Raw genomic sequence first — 17,495 nt, forward strand, 5'->3', positions numbered from 1 at the left:
GATTATACATCTGGCGCTATGAAAATGATTCCAAATCACTTGGATTTTCTGAAGTGGCACCCAAATTCTAAGGGCCATTTGAGTCTAATATGAAAGCATCCATCCTTGTCTATTTAGAATTTTCGGCTGGGATTTAAGGGCAACATTAATTCATGCCAAAAACCACTTATTGCAAAGGAGCATCTCTAGGAAATGGATGCAGACACACACACTGATGACCCAAGAACACGGCAAAAACAAACTCTTGAGAATGAAGTAGTAGCTGCAATTGTAAATTTCATGTGCTTTGCTAAGCAACAGAAAAAGACATCATTTTATAATCAATATTTTTTTTTGTATCTTCCCTTTTGGGCTGTCAGCCCCAAATACAAACTCTCACATAATAATCTGTTTAAGGACTACTTGTCAACTTGATTTTTTTGTCATCTGCAATAAAAGAAGAAGAAAAAAACCCCTTGAATTCATTCATAATATTGATTTATAAGATACAATTTGGATAAAAATGCCCAGCCTAGTAATGTGTGTAAAAAGTCTCCAATCGTAGAAGAGAACAAAACCAATCTGAAGTGCAATAAATTCACTTACCTGCCCACTGAGATTTTCTTTTAATGTATCACTACTTATTGAATCATGACTGCAGAAATAAAAAAAAGTATAATACCTTTGTGACAAATCCTGATTGTCAGCAGGTTACTACATATGAGCATAAGCCACCATTACTCAAACATTTTTCTGTAGTTATTATCATAATTTTTTTATCAGACTCCAACACTCCAATTTACATTTAACAAAGCTCCCCAATGACATTTCTCCATCTCGCTCTCAGCAGTGCCGTTAATGAGCCGCGACGTTATGAAATCAAATATTGTTGAAGGACGTGCAAAAGAAAAAATAAATCCAGTATAATCTGTATTTTCCAAAAGAGTCTGCCGTCTAAACGGAGGATTTTGTTACATAGGTCTGTTATTACAGCACCCTCTCATAAAAGATTCAAATGTTCACGCCTGCTGTAAGTGGTTTGTAGCTTACTGTGATTTTACAGTGATAGATGTGCGGAAAGCAAAGCCGAGATGATTTGACACACATACACACACACACACACACACAGTCAGTGATGTGATCAGACTTTTAATGTGGCAGCACATAATGTCTATTCAGTGATGGAGGTGGCAGAGAGCAGTGTAGTCTAAGATGTCAAAGATGACGTCTAACGGAGTTGGGAAAAAAAACCCACCAAAATGTGATCAATTCATGAGCATTTGGCTTGGAATTTTTTATTTTTTTTTAATCATTTGGACCTTCCTATTCCTCTTCATGAAAGAGCATTCTTTGTTGCCGTTTTCACTAAGAAGCGCATCTGTCCTACATAGAAAGCTTTACCATGTATAATCTGGTCTTTTCCACATCAAGGCCCACTTATGCACTTTCAAATTTGGTCCGTTTTAAGCCCTGGATGTCCATGTTTCCTCTACTGCACTTATTTTATCTTTTAGTTCTTATTCTTAATATTGTACATTCAAGGCAGGGGTGGATAAAGAGAAAAAAAATGGGGTAAAGAAAGCAATAAATGAGGTGGTAAAATGTAGGAAATAGGGTGCAGATTTCACCCAAACACAAATATTGGCAGGGACTGAGCCTGAGGAGCTGGCCAGCAAGACTAATGTAAACATGAAAGGAATATAGAGTGGAGTGTTAATAGAGACGCTGTGAGGAAAACAGATGACTAAGAAGACCCAGACCATTTGGAAGGAGCATTATATAAGAATTAAGTTTTTATTTTTTCTCAAGTTCAGGGACATTTTTTGATTGATATTCATTTTAGTGCCAAAAAAATACAGGACATTGTCAATGGCAGTTAATGAGATTTAGATTTTTCTTCCTCTAGTCAAGATGTAAACTTCCTCATATGAGTTTCTTACTATCAGATGTCCAATCCATATGAAGTGGGATTTTGGCAGAGAATTCATGTTTATTAGTCATCACAATTCAAATGGATTGGACATTTAGTTCGGAAAATGTATGACAGATATTTTAAAGTAAAGTACTTGGTCCAAGTTATGAAAATATTGACCTTATATTAAAGTGATTTAGTATTATATATATTTTTTAACCATATTGATACACTATCGGCACATCATCACAATTCGTGTCATAATCGGTTTTGAGAGTCAAAAGAATGGTATCGGTGAGTCACTATTGTGGTTATATATTCATTCCTTTTTCTAAATATCATCATCATCTATCTCTCAGAGCAGTGTGAAGTTTTCTGAAGGAAAAATAAACATGGGGAGCAATGCGGGGCAATGCTAGGCATATTAAAAGTCATAATTGTCGAGCATTCATTAAAAGTTAACCACAGATGAATTGCCTTGTGATAAATTGTTTCCCTTACCATAAAACTGTAGATGCATCCCATGGGGGGGTGGATGGAGGCCACTAAATCTGTCATCCGTGTTTTTCATGCCCTCTGCTCTTGACAGTAATGAGTCGGGCTACTTTGATTGGCTTTTCAGCTGCTAATTAAAATGAGTTTCTTTTAATGCATGGATTTACTTTGACATTTCCTACACTGCACATCTAAAAGGCTAATCAATGTGGCTCGAGGGGTTAATGGTTGTTTTCATATTTACTTTTCAGCTCAGGTGTTGGTTATTCTCAGTTTACAAAATAAGTCTCCGAAAAATTAACCAACTGTTAACCAAGTCTATTTGATTGTGACAGACCCGGTCAATAAAGTTCCGAATCAGTCACCAAAAAAAAGCATAATGAGCCCAAATTAAAGAAACAACCAATCCCATTTATGACGGAATCCAGCACAAATGATAGCCTTGACTAGAAATGCTCAAAAAAAAAGGATGATCGTAAACCACGTGGCCATCAACCGATATTTTCTTCCCATAATTATATCAGGTTAACATCTCAAGAAGAAGAAAGTGGGATGACATGGAATGCTGCAAAAATGCAGCAGTGAGGTTGCACGGCTAGCAAACAAATTGAAGAGTTGCAGCGGTGGCCTTGGCCGCTTGTGTTTGACAAATTCTCCCCACAAAGCTCCACTAATCACTGCAGCCTGTCACAGACACGCCTCTTCTCCCCAGAGAGGGGCACGTCACGTTGTCCATCTCTCCAGGCAACCTCCAACATAACGTACAATAGTCAAGGCCTGTTTGGCTCGTCTTGGTGAAATCAAATGCAAACAACAAACAGCCCGGCCCCCTTCTTCGTTCCCATTTTTTTTTCCCCCATGGAACGGATGCGGGGACTGTAAATGAAGAGGCAATTCACATGATGTGGACAGTCTCACAACCAAGCGAAGGTGGGGAGAGGGACAAGGTCAACGTGCAAGGGGACAGAGAAAAAAAGAGGAAATTAAGCAAAGAGGCGCAGGGCAAATCTTCAGAAAAAAAAGAGACTAATCTTATGGATGAGTCACTGTCAGATGACAAATTTACAGCCTGGCGAGAACAGGGAGAATTAGATTAGCACTTTGTGGTCTTTTTTTTTTGTTATTTCAGAAGAAAATTCAGCCAGGTAATTTCACATCCTTTTAATGTTGCACTTTTTTCATTTCTAGGTGTACTTTTTGAAAAGTACATTTTATTTTCACTCTTTGGAGGGTTTCAAGGTTGAAGGAAAATGGAAGGTTTTTGATAAAGGGAAAAAAAATGAAATATATTAATAAAAGATATTGCCTGACGTGTCAAAATAGAGGCATTGGCAGACATTTAGAAGTTGCAAATTAAAATTTTAGAAATGAGATTACCACTGGTTGATTATATGACACCTTCAAAAGGCTTTGGGTGTCTAATGGGAGAAATTGCAGCCAATTTAAGCCAATCAAATGCTCGTATTTCAGATCATTCCTGCCTAACTATCACCTGTAATGTTATGTTTATCTAACATTAAAACAAGCTTTAATGCAGTCAATGTAGACAAATGAATTCAGTTTGCAAAAAAAAAAAACATTGCATGCAAACAATGGTGTCAAAATAATTCAGCAAATTTAAAAATTATCAAATGCAAACATTTTGGCTTTGTGAGTGCACAGTTTTTGGTGCAAAATAACACTCTTACACCATAAATTTGTCTCTATACTTTCAGTTCCTAAATCAATAGTGCTATTTGGCATCCAAGATGAATAATGCATTCCCAATGCATGACGAAATAAATTAAGTACGTGTGTGTGTGTACATGTGTGTGTTTTGGTTCTGACCGGTAACGGTGCTAATTATTAAAACGCTTGCTGTCAAAACGTGCGCTTTGCCCACCGTGTTCTGCACTTGACTGCATTAATCTGTTCCCACGTGGTCCTGTTAGCATCTGTTGGGAACAGTCATCCCGCATGAATATTAAAAGCTAGCGGCCAGTTCTGTATGCAACAGAGTTAATAATAAACGAGGTCTAATAATTTAATGGATCTGCATGCTGACATATCCCAAGGGCTGGCCTTAAAGTCGGTGAATGCGGTAATAAGGAAAGCGTACGACGCATAGAGTGGGACTTGACAAATGGAGAGCGGCGGAAACAAAGACAGCCATTTCTTTCCATTGTGGATGAAAAAGCAGAGTTAAACAGATGCCCTCAGATTATTCCTAGTCCCTGTTGTCAAGATTTCAACAAGGTGACATTTTGAAAAGGAATCATTGCAATTCTGTATATTTATCAATAAAGTACTAGATTACCATTCTCTAGTGAAGGTTGAATGGTTGACAAAATATGGAGTCGTAAGTCGATCATCCGCACCCTTCTTACAATTATCGGTATGCATTTTGACAAAAATAAGATGGAGACAAATGTCCTTTCCCGTGAACAATGATTTGTCTTGCAGCCACTTAACTCCTGGTACCACATGAAAGCCATCCATCCATCCATACATCTGTCTTTTTTTTTTTTATATATATATATAACCGCCTGTCCTGTTCAGGGTCACGTGAAGCTCAAAGGCAAATTCTTGAAAAGTTGCCAAGCAATCACACACTAAAATAAACATCCCGTATTTTCCAGACCATAAATCACACGCATCGAATTTAGCTGGAATCTGTTTTTGCAGATTATCCAAATCAGGTGATCCTATTTTTTTTTATCATTCATTTGCATTCTTTTCACAATATGTAAAAGGGACAAAGTTGTCTGGGGTGAATTATTTAGCACAATGCGGTAACAAGACTATAAAAGTGGAGCTAATCGCACATATTAGCAGTTGTTTGCCTTCAGCACGGATATAAAGATTGTTGTTTTTGCCAAGTCTGACCTCCTGCTGAGCTTGTCTCCTTTATGCAGTTTAATGCGGCGCTAATCCCTAATAAAATAGGTAATTTTTTTTCTTGTGATCTCGGGAATCACGTTTTTTTTCCTCTTTTCTGCGGCAAAAAAAAGCTTTTTGTTCGTGGAAGCCAACACAGTGATTCAAACTATCATGCATTTGATCCATTTGGCACTTTTATTCCACATTGTAGTGGAGCGCTCAGCTTGTGCAGCATTTTGCTGAGCTTTCTCTGATGGGCTGTGAATTATTCATTTAAAACATGATTGACCGGCGGATTGAATTTCTGAATTGATCGGTGGCCTCGTAAAAAGCCGTCCCAGTGACCACTGAAATTTAAGTGTGACATAAATGACTGCAGGGGGAAACCACTTTGATGCTGTTATGTAGATTTGTTACAAAGTGGCCCTGATTTTTTGGGGAGGGGGTTTAAAAAATTTGACAAGGAAATTCTGGACATAAAATTGAGTACAATTCCCAGAATGGCGTCCATCAAATTCCATAGAAGGTATCTATATTTAAGTATGTTTTGTAGGCTATACTCACAGATATCTTTATCATTGGCTGCTGGTCGATAAAGAACGAGGCAGCGGGACTTAGTTTGAACACCCCTGCATTAGACGAACATTGCCGGTCGTCGATAAATTCAGCCTCTGTCAAAACAAGACCTGGAGTAGAGACAACAACTCGCTGAACTCTATATATTATACCACAAGCCACTTTAGCTCTGCTGTGTATTGTCAGCAAATTGTGAAAAATGGATAAACACAAAAGGCGCTAGCCTTGTCCAACCATCCTTTATAAAGCATTAAACTGTCTTGGAAGACAAAAAAAGCAAAAAGTATTCACATTATGACCATTTTTTGTGCTTCAAATAAGAATTAAAAGCAAGGAGCAGTTGTTCCATTTTTTTTAACCGATCTGGTTTTTAACAATGAGTTAATAGGTTCATTGTTGCCGCGCCGAGATAAGAAAGTAATAATGCTTTCTGTGAGGGTCTCGTATCTGTGCTCATCACTAGTTTTTCGCACGTACGCACGCGTCAGGGAATTTTTGAGCAGTTTACCAGTGAAAAAAAAAACAGGTTCACATATTCGGGTGCTTAGCAGCAACGATGGTCTTGTTTGTCATGGTGATTACAAAAGTGTCTTTTGCATGGGTAATCATCATTCTAATCAGGGCAAGATCTACATTTGCGGATCAGATTGTTATGAAATGGAATTGGAAATATGTGGCAAGGCTGTGTGGGATATTGTAGGAAAATAAGCTTGGTGTTTTTCATTAGCAGTCCTATCACTTTATTCTGCTTGCTTCACCTATGTGGCTTTATTTGTAAGCCTGGGAAATGTTTCTTATTGTGGAGGATTCAAGAAATAATTTAAGGTTTGGTTGTTGTTTTAGACCATTCCAGTGGTGTTAGATTCCAGAAGGAGTTTGGGATGTTATTACTTTGTATTTGGTGGCTCACAGCACAAAGAGGGCGTTTGAAAATGACATAACAATGAGTTTTTTGTTGTTGTTTTTTAACTTGATGTCACCTTTTGTTCAACATTTACCATGGTGACTATTTTTGACCAAATATTCATCTTTCCCTGCCATTGATGATGCAAGTCGTCCAAACCGTTTTGACTGGGAGGGTCGAAAAAACGAATATTGCACTGAAATATTCTCAAACGAATGACTAAAAATGTACACTTCCCCATACAAAAATCAATTGGACCTTTAGCGCCATCAATGGCAGCCAATGAGATTACTGATGGCGTGCTTGTCCAAATGAAAATAATATTTTGGTGAATGTATTTTTCTAATTTTGATTCCATCTTAATTTTTATTCCATATGGCCTAGCCTTTGCCCTGTGTTGTGTCCTGTTCCAGTTTGCCATTTCTGCCTTTGTGCATTTAAGTGCAAATGCTTGGGAGTAATCCTAGATTACACTTCTACATGGAGTGCGTTTGTGTCATTCCCTCTCGTGTTCTTTTCCACCATGTGGTCCTTTTTAATCTAGTGTCTGTTTTCGTTGCAATGGCTGACCTCGTCCCTTCAGTAAATTGTTGAGAAATTCTTCAATCTCTGCTCCAGCGAACACTAATGAGATCTTGGATTTTCTCTGTGGGTGTGCAGTCAACACCCAACCCCAAATCATTTCTAATGTAGGGTGACAGAATGGAAAGAAAGGCTTTAAACTCCTGGGAAATACTTGAGGAAAAAGTGAAAATTATGAAAAGCGCCATTCCGGTAAGGCGTTTTGATTTTGGAGTGTTTAAGTCTCGACGGCCGTGTGCTCTCTCTCTTGAAGAAGCTTTTCCGTGGGATGGGGCCAAATGCTGTTTGTGGAATAGACGATGCTGTTTGCATATTGCCAGATCATTACAAGACTCCTCTTTTACTGTGAGCTATAAACCCTGAAGCAGAAGTCTTAAATAGAGGAGGACAGAAAAGCGCTATGTGAGCAAGAAAGGAGTCGTAATGGGATCTTGCTAAAAGCTTTCCAAAACACCTTGTTAAAATCATAACCACCAGGGAAGAATCACAAACCCCACACAATAGTATTAAAGTTTGTTATTATATATGTAAATAATTTAAAAAATACCTGCCATTGCCAATGGTCTGAAGCTACCTGAATTGCAACAGAGATTATAATTAAAATAACATTTTAAAAATCATTAAAATATTACATAGCTATTAGTGTGTACATAAAGGCTCCTTTTGGTCAAAAGCCTTTATTGTCATTGTATAACAGCTTAGTGGTGTTACTCCACAAAATGCGTGTTTCCCAATAAAACATAAATAAGTCATTTAAAAAGTCACATCCGGGCAAGGTAATTCTAAAATATTGCACAATACATACACCTCATTGTGTCCTCGCGATTGGCGGCCAACCAATTCAGGATGTACCCCGCCTACTCCGCATGGTTAGTTGGAATTGACTCCAGGACCCCCACGACTCTTATGAGTTTGGAAAATGCATGAATGAATGACTTCCTTTCCAAAAGAAGGACAAGTGTGCTACAACAAGCTGTGACAAGAAGCATGCAGACTCTCTAACAATAATAAACAATAATAATTCTGCAATTCCCTTTTTTTTTTTTTTACATTTCACAACCTACCTTCTATTCCCAAGGACTATAATCTATTTAATCAACTTATTGTTTGCCTTTGACACCTACATATGTCCAATCCACTTTGACTGGGAGGGACGAATGAACGTCTTTAACGGTCAACAGCACTTAAATAAAGCCATTCCATAGCATCTCGTGGATGAATTTGATATCTAATATTAATAATGCGTGTAGAGAACACTGTGTTCACATGTTGAAACTATGCAATCTTGGCTCTAGCAAATGAAACAGTCAGGCTCAGGCGTACATTTTCTCAAGTCGCTTGGCAAAACTGCACACTCGGGTTGGCATGGCCGATGGACCCTACTGGCTGCCAGCTGTCACTCATATAAATGGAAGATAAAGGACAACAGGGTTGGAAGATAAAAAAAAAAAAAGACCCAACAAGATATGAGGATGCACGTCCAAAGGCATTTTCTCGCTCTCGTGTTTTCTCATTTCGCCTTTGACGATGACAAAAACGCGGTGGCGAGAAGAGGAAAGGTTGACTTGTAAGAGGGGAAAAGGAGATGATATCATAATGTATTGAAAGCATTTGATAGTCATGACAAAACGTGCTTTGCTTTTGTGTGTGCGCAGGACAACAGGTTTACTCGAGGCATTTTTAAGTATTCATTATACTGCTGGTAGTCATCCAACTAATTAGGGCAGACTTTCCCCAAGATGCTCCTCAATCCCCAAAAGCACATTTTATCACCAAAAAAAAAAAAGCTGCATCAGCTATGACAAAAGTAAGCAGGAAGAAAAAGGAATGGGTTCAGGGTTTTGTGCGGAAATCATTAGGATTGGAAATGTACCATTGTGGTTACATGTTGAAATGATTAAATAACCGGAGGTTCTAAACTCGAAGTTTTGGAGTTGATTTGTATCATTAAAAAACTGAATGGTAAAATTATAGAAAGATAATTCATTTTAATTGAAATTCAGACTGCAGTAGTCTATGTAATCCAAGTCTGAACATTCTCAGATGACTAGTATTTTTTATATTTGCAATGAATAACAATAATCAGTTAAGAGTTTAAAAACAGGATCCCTTTTGATTCATGCGCATGATCAATATTTAAAAGATAAGCCGTAACAACAAACATTTGATGAAATTCTAGTTTTGCTGCTGCAAAGATTCTTACAAACAACCAGCCCGGCAACTGACAAAACCTTCTACGCTTCTACAGCCTCAATAAAAATGATAAACATCATTATTTCCCCACATCTCCTCCTACCAACAAAACAAATCCTTCATTTTCTCTCCCTACTTCCAATTCCAGAACTCCAATTGCTCACATCAGCAGAATCCCTAAACTTTTGTATTCCTTCATTAAATTACAAAAAGAAAATCAGTGATAATGACAATCAATGTTCACCCGGTTACTCCAAGATGGTAAAAATGATTTCATTTAGGATCAACTTGGTGTATTAGTCAAAAAATGTTATAGTAGGAAGTGGCCATATTTAAGCTTCAAACCATAGTAAGTAATTCGATTATTAGCATTGCTGCTGATGTGCACAGAATATAGAAGTGAAACAAGAGGAAGGGGAGGGAAGGCAGCTGATGTTTGCTCTTTTGTCCTGAAATTGTTCATTTCTCATCTTTGCTTGTCAACTCTACAAATCGATCCGGTCACGGGCACCGGGGGTTTATGTTTTGCTCTATGTGGCTAAAAACAGCGGATAAAAGAGTGCCCACCATCGACCCCAGAAGTCGGAATTTTGGGGCGACGGGCATGGATGAGACTGCATTTTTGTGATTTTAGAAATGTTGCAAGGCGTACTGCTTTCTGCATGGGCGGTGTTCACTAAAGCATGCTAGGAAATTCTGTCCGCAGATGGCATCTGTGTACGTATACTTGCAATTTGTGGAAAAAATGATTGTGTTCACGCTAGACATTAACCTCAGTCATTGAGCAGCTCGTTTTTCTCTGATGTGCACAGTAAATGTGTCAAACCAGCTTACTTCTCAGGGAGCTTGGTAGTTGTGCTGTCACCATGATGAAATATGATATCGATACCCAGAGACATTTTCGGTACCACATAAAAAAAAAAAAAAGAAAGGTAAAAATGGGATTTTTTTTATTATGTCTATCTCCATTGGTGGTCATTATTTTTGCAAAGACAAACGGATTGTTTTCGAATAGGATGTGACCCCGGGAATACCACTAAATCATCAGAAAGTGACTCCAGAATAACAGGAAATGATGCTGTAGTGCCCCAAATTCAAAAGGAAGTGCCAAATAAACAGGAATCAACCCACAAATGGCCTAAAATAAACAGACATAACTCAGTTCATGGAAAAACACAAAAATATACTGCAGTACTGAGTAGAATGGAAATATTTTATTGAAAAAAAATGTTTTTTTGGGGGGGATTGCTGCACATTAGATAGTATATCCAATAAATTTAATGAATTTTTTGGTCATTTTCCGATATTTTTTAGCTTAACCTGTGGGAAAGACGAATAAATTGAGTGGATGTTATGAATTGTTGTACAGAAAAGGTCACAAGAATGCCTTGTGGCATAATAGCCATTTCCAAAGGATGGACAAGAAATCAAATGCATATCACACACTTTAAGATTTCTTACGGGTATGTTTAAAATGTTCCTTTGCATTTTGTTCGGAATAATTTAGCAAAAACAGTTATGTTCACGACAATAAATCGTTGCAACGGAACTTTTAATGGATTCGGCAAACCTTGAAGGCCTTTAAAAAGGTGCCTAGATATCTGCTACCTCTACTTATGAATCGGCTTTTGTTTAGAAATGTGAATCACGGACGTCTCGCTGTCAAGTCATTCACCTCATCGAACACTTTCTTATTCACGGAAGCTTCACATTTTCAAAGGATAGCAAGAGAAAAGGAACAAAAAATCGACGTTTCTTTCCATTCGCTCTGCTTTAGCAATTTCTAATGACTTTTCGCAGGTAAAGTGGATACAGGTGAATGTCAAAACGTAATAAAAGCCATACTAACAAGGAATGGTCATGATCTACTGTCCATAATAGCATTCAAAGATCTAAAGGATCAGAGATTAAAAATAAAATCTCTGCATATAAGCAGCAAGGCTGAAAACCAATATTGAATCCTTGTGACCTTTTAATTCCTCAGGCGCCAACGCATTAAAAGCCGCCATCGATGCGTCGAGGATATTGGGCCTAGGGACACTTTGTAAAAAAAAAATCGTCAGTTAACACAATTTGTCTCCATCCGCAAATGCAAGTTCAAATCTAAAGCAAAAAAATTCAGTTTTTCTTCCTATTGCATTCTGTGTGAAAAACATTTTCTACCCGACGATAACTCTCCTTTTAATAAACGCTATTTTATGATGTCTTCCAATCAGCAAGCTGTACATGTCAATTATAGGAGAGTTTTCTCCGTTCTTGTTCGTTTGCAATTTATTTGAAGGAGGATGTAAGTTTGCTGATAGAGCCACTCCCAATCTGCCAAATAAATAGCACTCATAAAAGGCACGTCTGCCGGCACAGGATGGCAGCAGGTTTACAATATATGTCTGAATAAATCTATGAAAGGCAGCGTTGCCAAGTCTTCCGCAGTGAAATATACTAATAGAGGCTCAGAATGACAGAATGCCACATGTGGGAGAGGATGTGATGCTTTGGCTGACATAGAAATCAAGCAATGGGGGATTTATCATCAGGAAGAAAGAATTTTGGGATGTGGAAATGATGGGGTTTTTTTTGTGTGTGAAAGAGACAGTGTACATTTGGCAGGAGGTCTATTGGAAGCCCACACTTAAAAAGCAGTGTACTAAATCTTGTGGTGAATTCATTATGGGTTTTTTTTTGTTGGGAATGTGATTTTTTTTCTATGTTAATCAATAGATTTATGGAGATAGAGTTGGTTACTTTCTATTTGGGGGCTGACAACATAAATGGGGCAAAGAGGTTATTTTATATTTCATTTTTTTGTAACCTGGTTATCAAAAAGTGACTGTTTTTGGAGGAATTAAAAGCAAAAAATGGGTGAAAATGGATCATAAACTCATTGACTAGCATCATTAGTCTTTTTTTCTTCATGTCTTCTTCAAAGTAGGTGAGAAAATAAAAATAGAAAAACATAGTAAATGGAATTTCTGACAAGGTTTTATGTTTAGGCCATAATGGCCAACTCTACATCGCATCCCGCCAATACTCGGTAGATTAATTTGTTAGCCAGGTCTATAGTGGAGGCTGTCCAACTGAGTAGAGACGCCTGTAGCAAGGGTACCGACATCAAGCTCCTCTCTTTTCTTTTGACATCCTCCTCTAAGACTTTAAAAGCCAGGCAGACGAAAGCAATGTTTCCGTTCCTGCAAATTACCTAGGGACTCTTTTCATTTCAGCACTTCTAAACTGAAGGCTAATGCTAAGAGACACTTCATGACAATGAACACATGACGACAAATAGTTTGCAGGATTCAGATCCCAAGATTCAGAAAATATGGCCCTGTTTTTTTACATTTTTGTTATGCGCCAACAGTTTTGTAGGGGAATGGAAACTATCCAAAGAATGACTTTTCCTTGGCAGGATAGGGAAATAATCAAGAAGTATTGACCAGGGCAGACAATTTACGATTGGTACAGTAATAACTGCCTCCCTTTTTTTTCCTGGAAATAGTAAGTAAAGTTGCTTAAAAGCAAGAATGACAATTATTGTACTATGGTTGGTGTTATCTCCTTCATTCATATCGTAAAACACAATTTTCATTACAAATAAGTCAATAATCAGACCACAATATTGACAGCGAATACACTTCAAGCCTTGCGTTTACGTCTTATTTAAGTGACAACCCATAAATCTTGATGATAATCTGTCATTGACAACAACAAGTCAAATAAACATCGAGGCCATTGTAAAGATTTCTATGGAAAATATTGATTGTTCACACTCTACATCCACTTATCACCTCATCCAATAGCATCTATGTTCATATACTATATTTTTCATCTATTTTTCTATCGAGTCTTACATTTGAACAAACTATTCCTGGTTTACACATTTGTTTTGGGTGATAATTGCAATCCATTGTCAGGACAAATATAAAAATGTTCTGTTGACTATAATTACACTGATCCAAATTGCTATCCGTTAGGTCTACTCTACTTAAATGCCACATGATGTTACATCATAACAATAGCCGAGCGTAGCGGGAGAAAATTATTAACACAGCGATGAATTTTGCTGTGTTACGACACAAAAGATGATCACAGAGTCCTAACAAGGCTTTAGGTACATGGTCCATACCACAATGAGGTCTCGGACTGACCAAGAGTTCTGCCGACGTTCTGGTTTTCGTTGAGTACAGGGGTAGTGACAATTTTGTGGCAAAAAGTCAGTCCAGATTTATACATCCTCAGACCACATGATGGCACAGCTGGTCTGACATTTGGTGAATTTGATAGGGGTACAAAAAAAGCCACCTCGGCGGACAATTGTTATCATGAGACTCTTTAAAAAATGGGAATGACCCAAACCGCTCTAATTGGCCAAGAATGAAATCAACTCCATCTCTGAAAATGTGTCTTGACACCTGTTCAACTAAACTGCACCAAGAAGAAAACAAACTGAAGTTCAGAAAAAACAAATTCAAAAGTAGTTTACAAACCCCAATCAAAAGCCTCTGGAACAACAAGTGTGAAAACAGTCCGGATCCCAATTTCTTTCTACTTTATCAAACAAATCCCGTATCCAGACAGCCAAGCATAAACATAATTTGTTATTTTGTTAACACTTCAACCTTGGCTGAGGTTCGTGCTCCTCCACAAAGCGTTGTTGAAGTAACGAGAAGCCAAGACGAAGGAGCAGGCAGCTTTGTGCTGGAGCTCCTCGCACAATTGCGAATTTCATTTGCTTTCATCTCTATTGATGTCTATGAAGAACGCATGCAAATGGATTCAGCAGTGCTCCACAGCATGGCAGCGGGAGTGCAACTGAGGATTTGATTTTTTCTTTTAAATCCCTCTAATCGAGACTGCTCCCCGTGACTGCCAGCCTTGGGCCTGGGCTCCTGAACGTCCGAGGGTTGCCCGTCCAGGAACATCATATCTGATCCAACTTTCACAAGATGGTCTCCTTTGGAGATGCCATCTGTTGGTCTAACACCCGTTCACTATTTATGTAAATAGATATCACAGCAAGCCTTCTTTATTCTACATCTATTGAACATGTCTATTTATTAATCCATAGTGCTGAAATCAATCACTAAAGTATTTACATTGGTTAATGTAAGCCTTTTTTTACCCATCATGCATAGCTTAAAACAAAGACAATATACAGTCATTTTCTAATGCTATTTTGCGAGTTCAGCAAGCACAAAACCCCTCCCTGTGGATTTGATTGACAATCTTTGTTGATTTCAACCGTCGGCGTCATAAAAATCGGACAGTTTTATCATCTTAATGATATGTTAATAGCAAGAGGGAGTGTGGCGCTGCTGCAACGATGATTTATGCACTAGATTTCTATTCACCTCCATCAAATTTACCTGGTTTTGGGGGCGTGGCTTTTAAAGTCAAGGTGTTAACCAGCTGTCTCTAACTACACTGACATTTTACCACTAATCAACCAGTTACAGTTTAACAATATTCTGCACATCTAAGTTTCCTTCACAAAACTGAACTCGGATATAAACTTATAGTGTAATACATCAAGCCATTTTTTTTAAATGAACATAAATCTAGAACCAGGCCTTTGTATCAAAACGCAACTAAACCTGCATCTTCAATCAAGTGGTTCTTCTGGCACCAAAAAAAAAAAAAAAAAACGGAATAATCAATTCTATTGTTTCATGCAAAGACTAAAAAGACGCATTAATACAATGTTGTCTGTAAATCCGTAAATAAAATGCAAATTTTGCCCCAGCGAATGACAAACAATAGTGGCACTGCCCACACGTCAATCAAGCATCACCTACCGGTGAAGGATGAAGACGAGGATGCCGTCTCGCCTCCGTCTCGGGGCGCGATGTCACTCGTTTCCCAAGCAGGTGTGACCGCACGTTCCCCTAGTTGTATTCCCATACGTTGCCCCAACCTCCGCCACCGGCTGGATTAGAAACTCTCCCTCGGATAGGCGAGTGACTGGGCGTTCCACGTGATCGCGAGCTGCCAAGGTCTCATGCGTGGCGGCGATGCTCTCTCCAGCCCAGAACCTCCTCCAAGCGATGCGGCACTGGACTGCCTACATACTCGTGAAAAGGCGCGCTGGCCAACTTATCGTGCGTGCCAGTGAAGATGCTGGAGCTCTATTGTCAGAGACAAGATGTGTAGAAAAGCTCAAGAGACGCCCAAAACGTGATTTTTTTCCCCTCCTGCGAGAGAAAAGGCAGACTGGAGCGTAAAAAGGATGGGAGAGGATTATCGCTGGAAGAGGAACAGAGCGCTCACTCACACTCTCTCTCTTTTTCTCTCTTTCTCTCTCTCTCCTCCCTTTCTCTCCCCCCTCCCTTCTTTTTTCTCTATGCATAATCAATGCGTAGACACACGCTACTTTGTGAATGGAGCTAAAAAATCACAGTATTCGCATGAACACCCCAACAAAGAAAGCTGCATTCTATTCTGCTGTTGTGACATCATTGCACATTTTTTCCCCCCAAATTGCCTGAACATCTGCCACCGTCTCCAGTCACGGCGATGTGGACCGCTGCTCATTGAAGGAGGAACCGGGTACACCGCACCGTGGGGGGTGTGCAGCAAATCCACATTGGATGGAGTTTAGACTAACTGCTTACATTTGGGGGTTTAATGGGAATCATTATGAGACGGCGTGCCGTTTTTCTTGTTATTTGAAGAGTCAAGCGCAAATGGAGATATGCGTGTGAGATAAAAGATCAGAATGCAGAGCCTAAAGAGATGCCATCAATGATTCAGCAGGTCGGAGAAAAAAAAATGAAACCGGAGCTCCTATCGAGCTTGTCTAAAGGCGTAACAGCCGCAAAGTCAGAGACTGGAAGTCAGAGGCGGCCTGAGCTTGACACAAATGGGTGACCTAAACCGAGTGAGATGGCCCACTGAGTCATCACGGCTGATAGAGCAAAAGTTCTACTACTTGTTGTCATGACTTCTTAAAATGGTTAAGACACAAGTGTTGAGAGGAGCCGCTGGGGGGATTTAAGACTTTGCCAACTTCAAGCCACAAATTAAGAATACTATTTCCAGGCCTGTCACTAGTTATGGGCTTTTCAACATTAATTTTCTCTTGTTGAGTCATTTTCGAAGAAACCTGTTGGTACTATTAAGGGGGATTTTTACTAGATGACCTAAATGTGCATGGAGAAAAAAAATCCTATTAATACACATTGCGATTTATGTCATGATCCAGAGAAGCTAACTTGGATCTGATCTGCCAAAACTTTCATAGAAAGCAAATAAATACCATACTGGACAGGGGTTAATTTTTATCAAGACTTTATAAAAAAGGACTAGGATATTTGCCAACACATTTGTCGTGCTGGCAAATATCCCAAAGTCCTTTCGCAATCGATTGGGTGTCAGTCCATGAGCCATTGTGGCGGTAAATATAATTTAGCACCAACTAACTGGCGTAAGACCTCCAAGTTGGAACCCCGTTCTTTGTATTTGAAGTGACGTACAGTGGATATGAGGAACAAAAGCCCGACTGGGATGCTGCCGTTCAAAGTCACCTTTCCCCCCCACGACGCGGAGGAGAGCTCAGGAAGGCAGGACACGGAAAAGTGTAATATCTGACTGCCCCTCTGACATTTAGCTCATTATTCTCTCTCCTACTGTCACCAGTCGACGTCCATGCTACTTTTCCCTTCTTATCTCCCCTCCCGCCATGGCGTCTCAGTGGGAGTAAGAGTGTAATTATGCAGTCAGACAGTGTTACAGTGTTTACAGACGCAAAAGTGCCTTAATTTATTCCAACTGTTAGCAGTAATTCCCTGCTTTAATTTATAGCTCGTACTCCCGTTGGGAAAAGGCTAAGAGAAGATAGTAGGATCAAGGGGGTGGAGCTTAGGAATGTTATTTACAGAAAAGATTTCAATGCTTGCCAATGGTTTAGTGCAGAGTTGTCAAATGCCTGGCCCGGCGGTCCAGAAAAGGCCTGCCACGTCATTTTATGCGGCCCGTGTGTTGACTTACTCCATTTTTTTCACT

At 39.0% G+C, this 17,495-nt stretch overlaps 1 protein-coding gene across 2 annotated transcripts in view; it reads right to left on the minus strand.

The window, feature by feature from the left end:
* Positions 1–15,751, minus strand: part of flrt1a (fibronectin leucine rich transmembrane protein 1a) — a 28,017-nt gene extending 12,266 nt beyond the window's left edge. For both annotated transcript variants that reach the window (XR_013329782.1, XM_077740550.1), the window contains exon 1: positions 15,290–15,751. The gene's annotated coding sequence lies outside the window, so the exon portion shown is untranslated. The remainder of the gene's footprint in view (positions 1–15,289) is intronic.
* Positions 15,752–17,495: the final 1,744 nt, after the last annotated feature.

This window comes from Stigmatopora nigra, chromosome 19, assembly GCF_051989575.1.
Source record: "Stigmatopora nigra isolate UIUO_SnigA chromosome 19, RoL_Snig_1.1, whole genome shotgun sequence".
Taxonomy (NCBI): Eukaryota; Metazoa; Chordata; class Actinopteri; order Syngnathiformes; family Syngnathidae; genus Stigmatopora; species Stigmatopora nigra.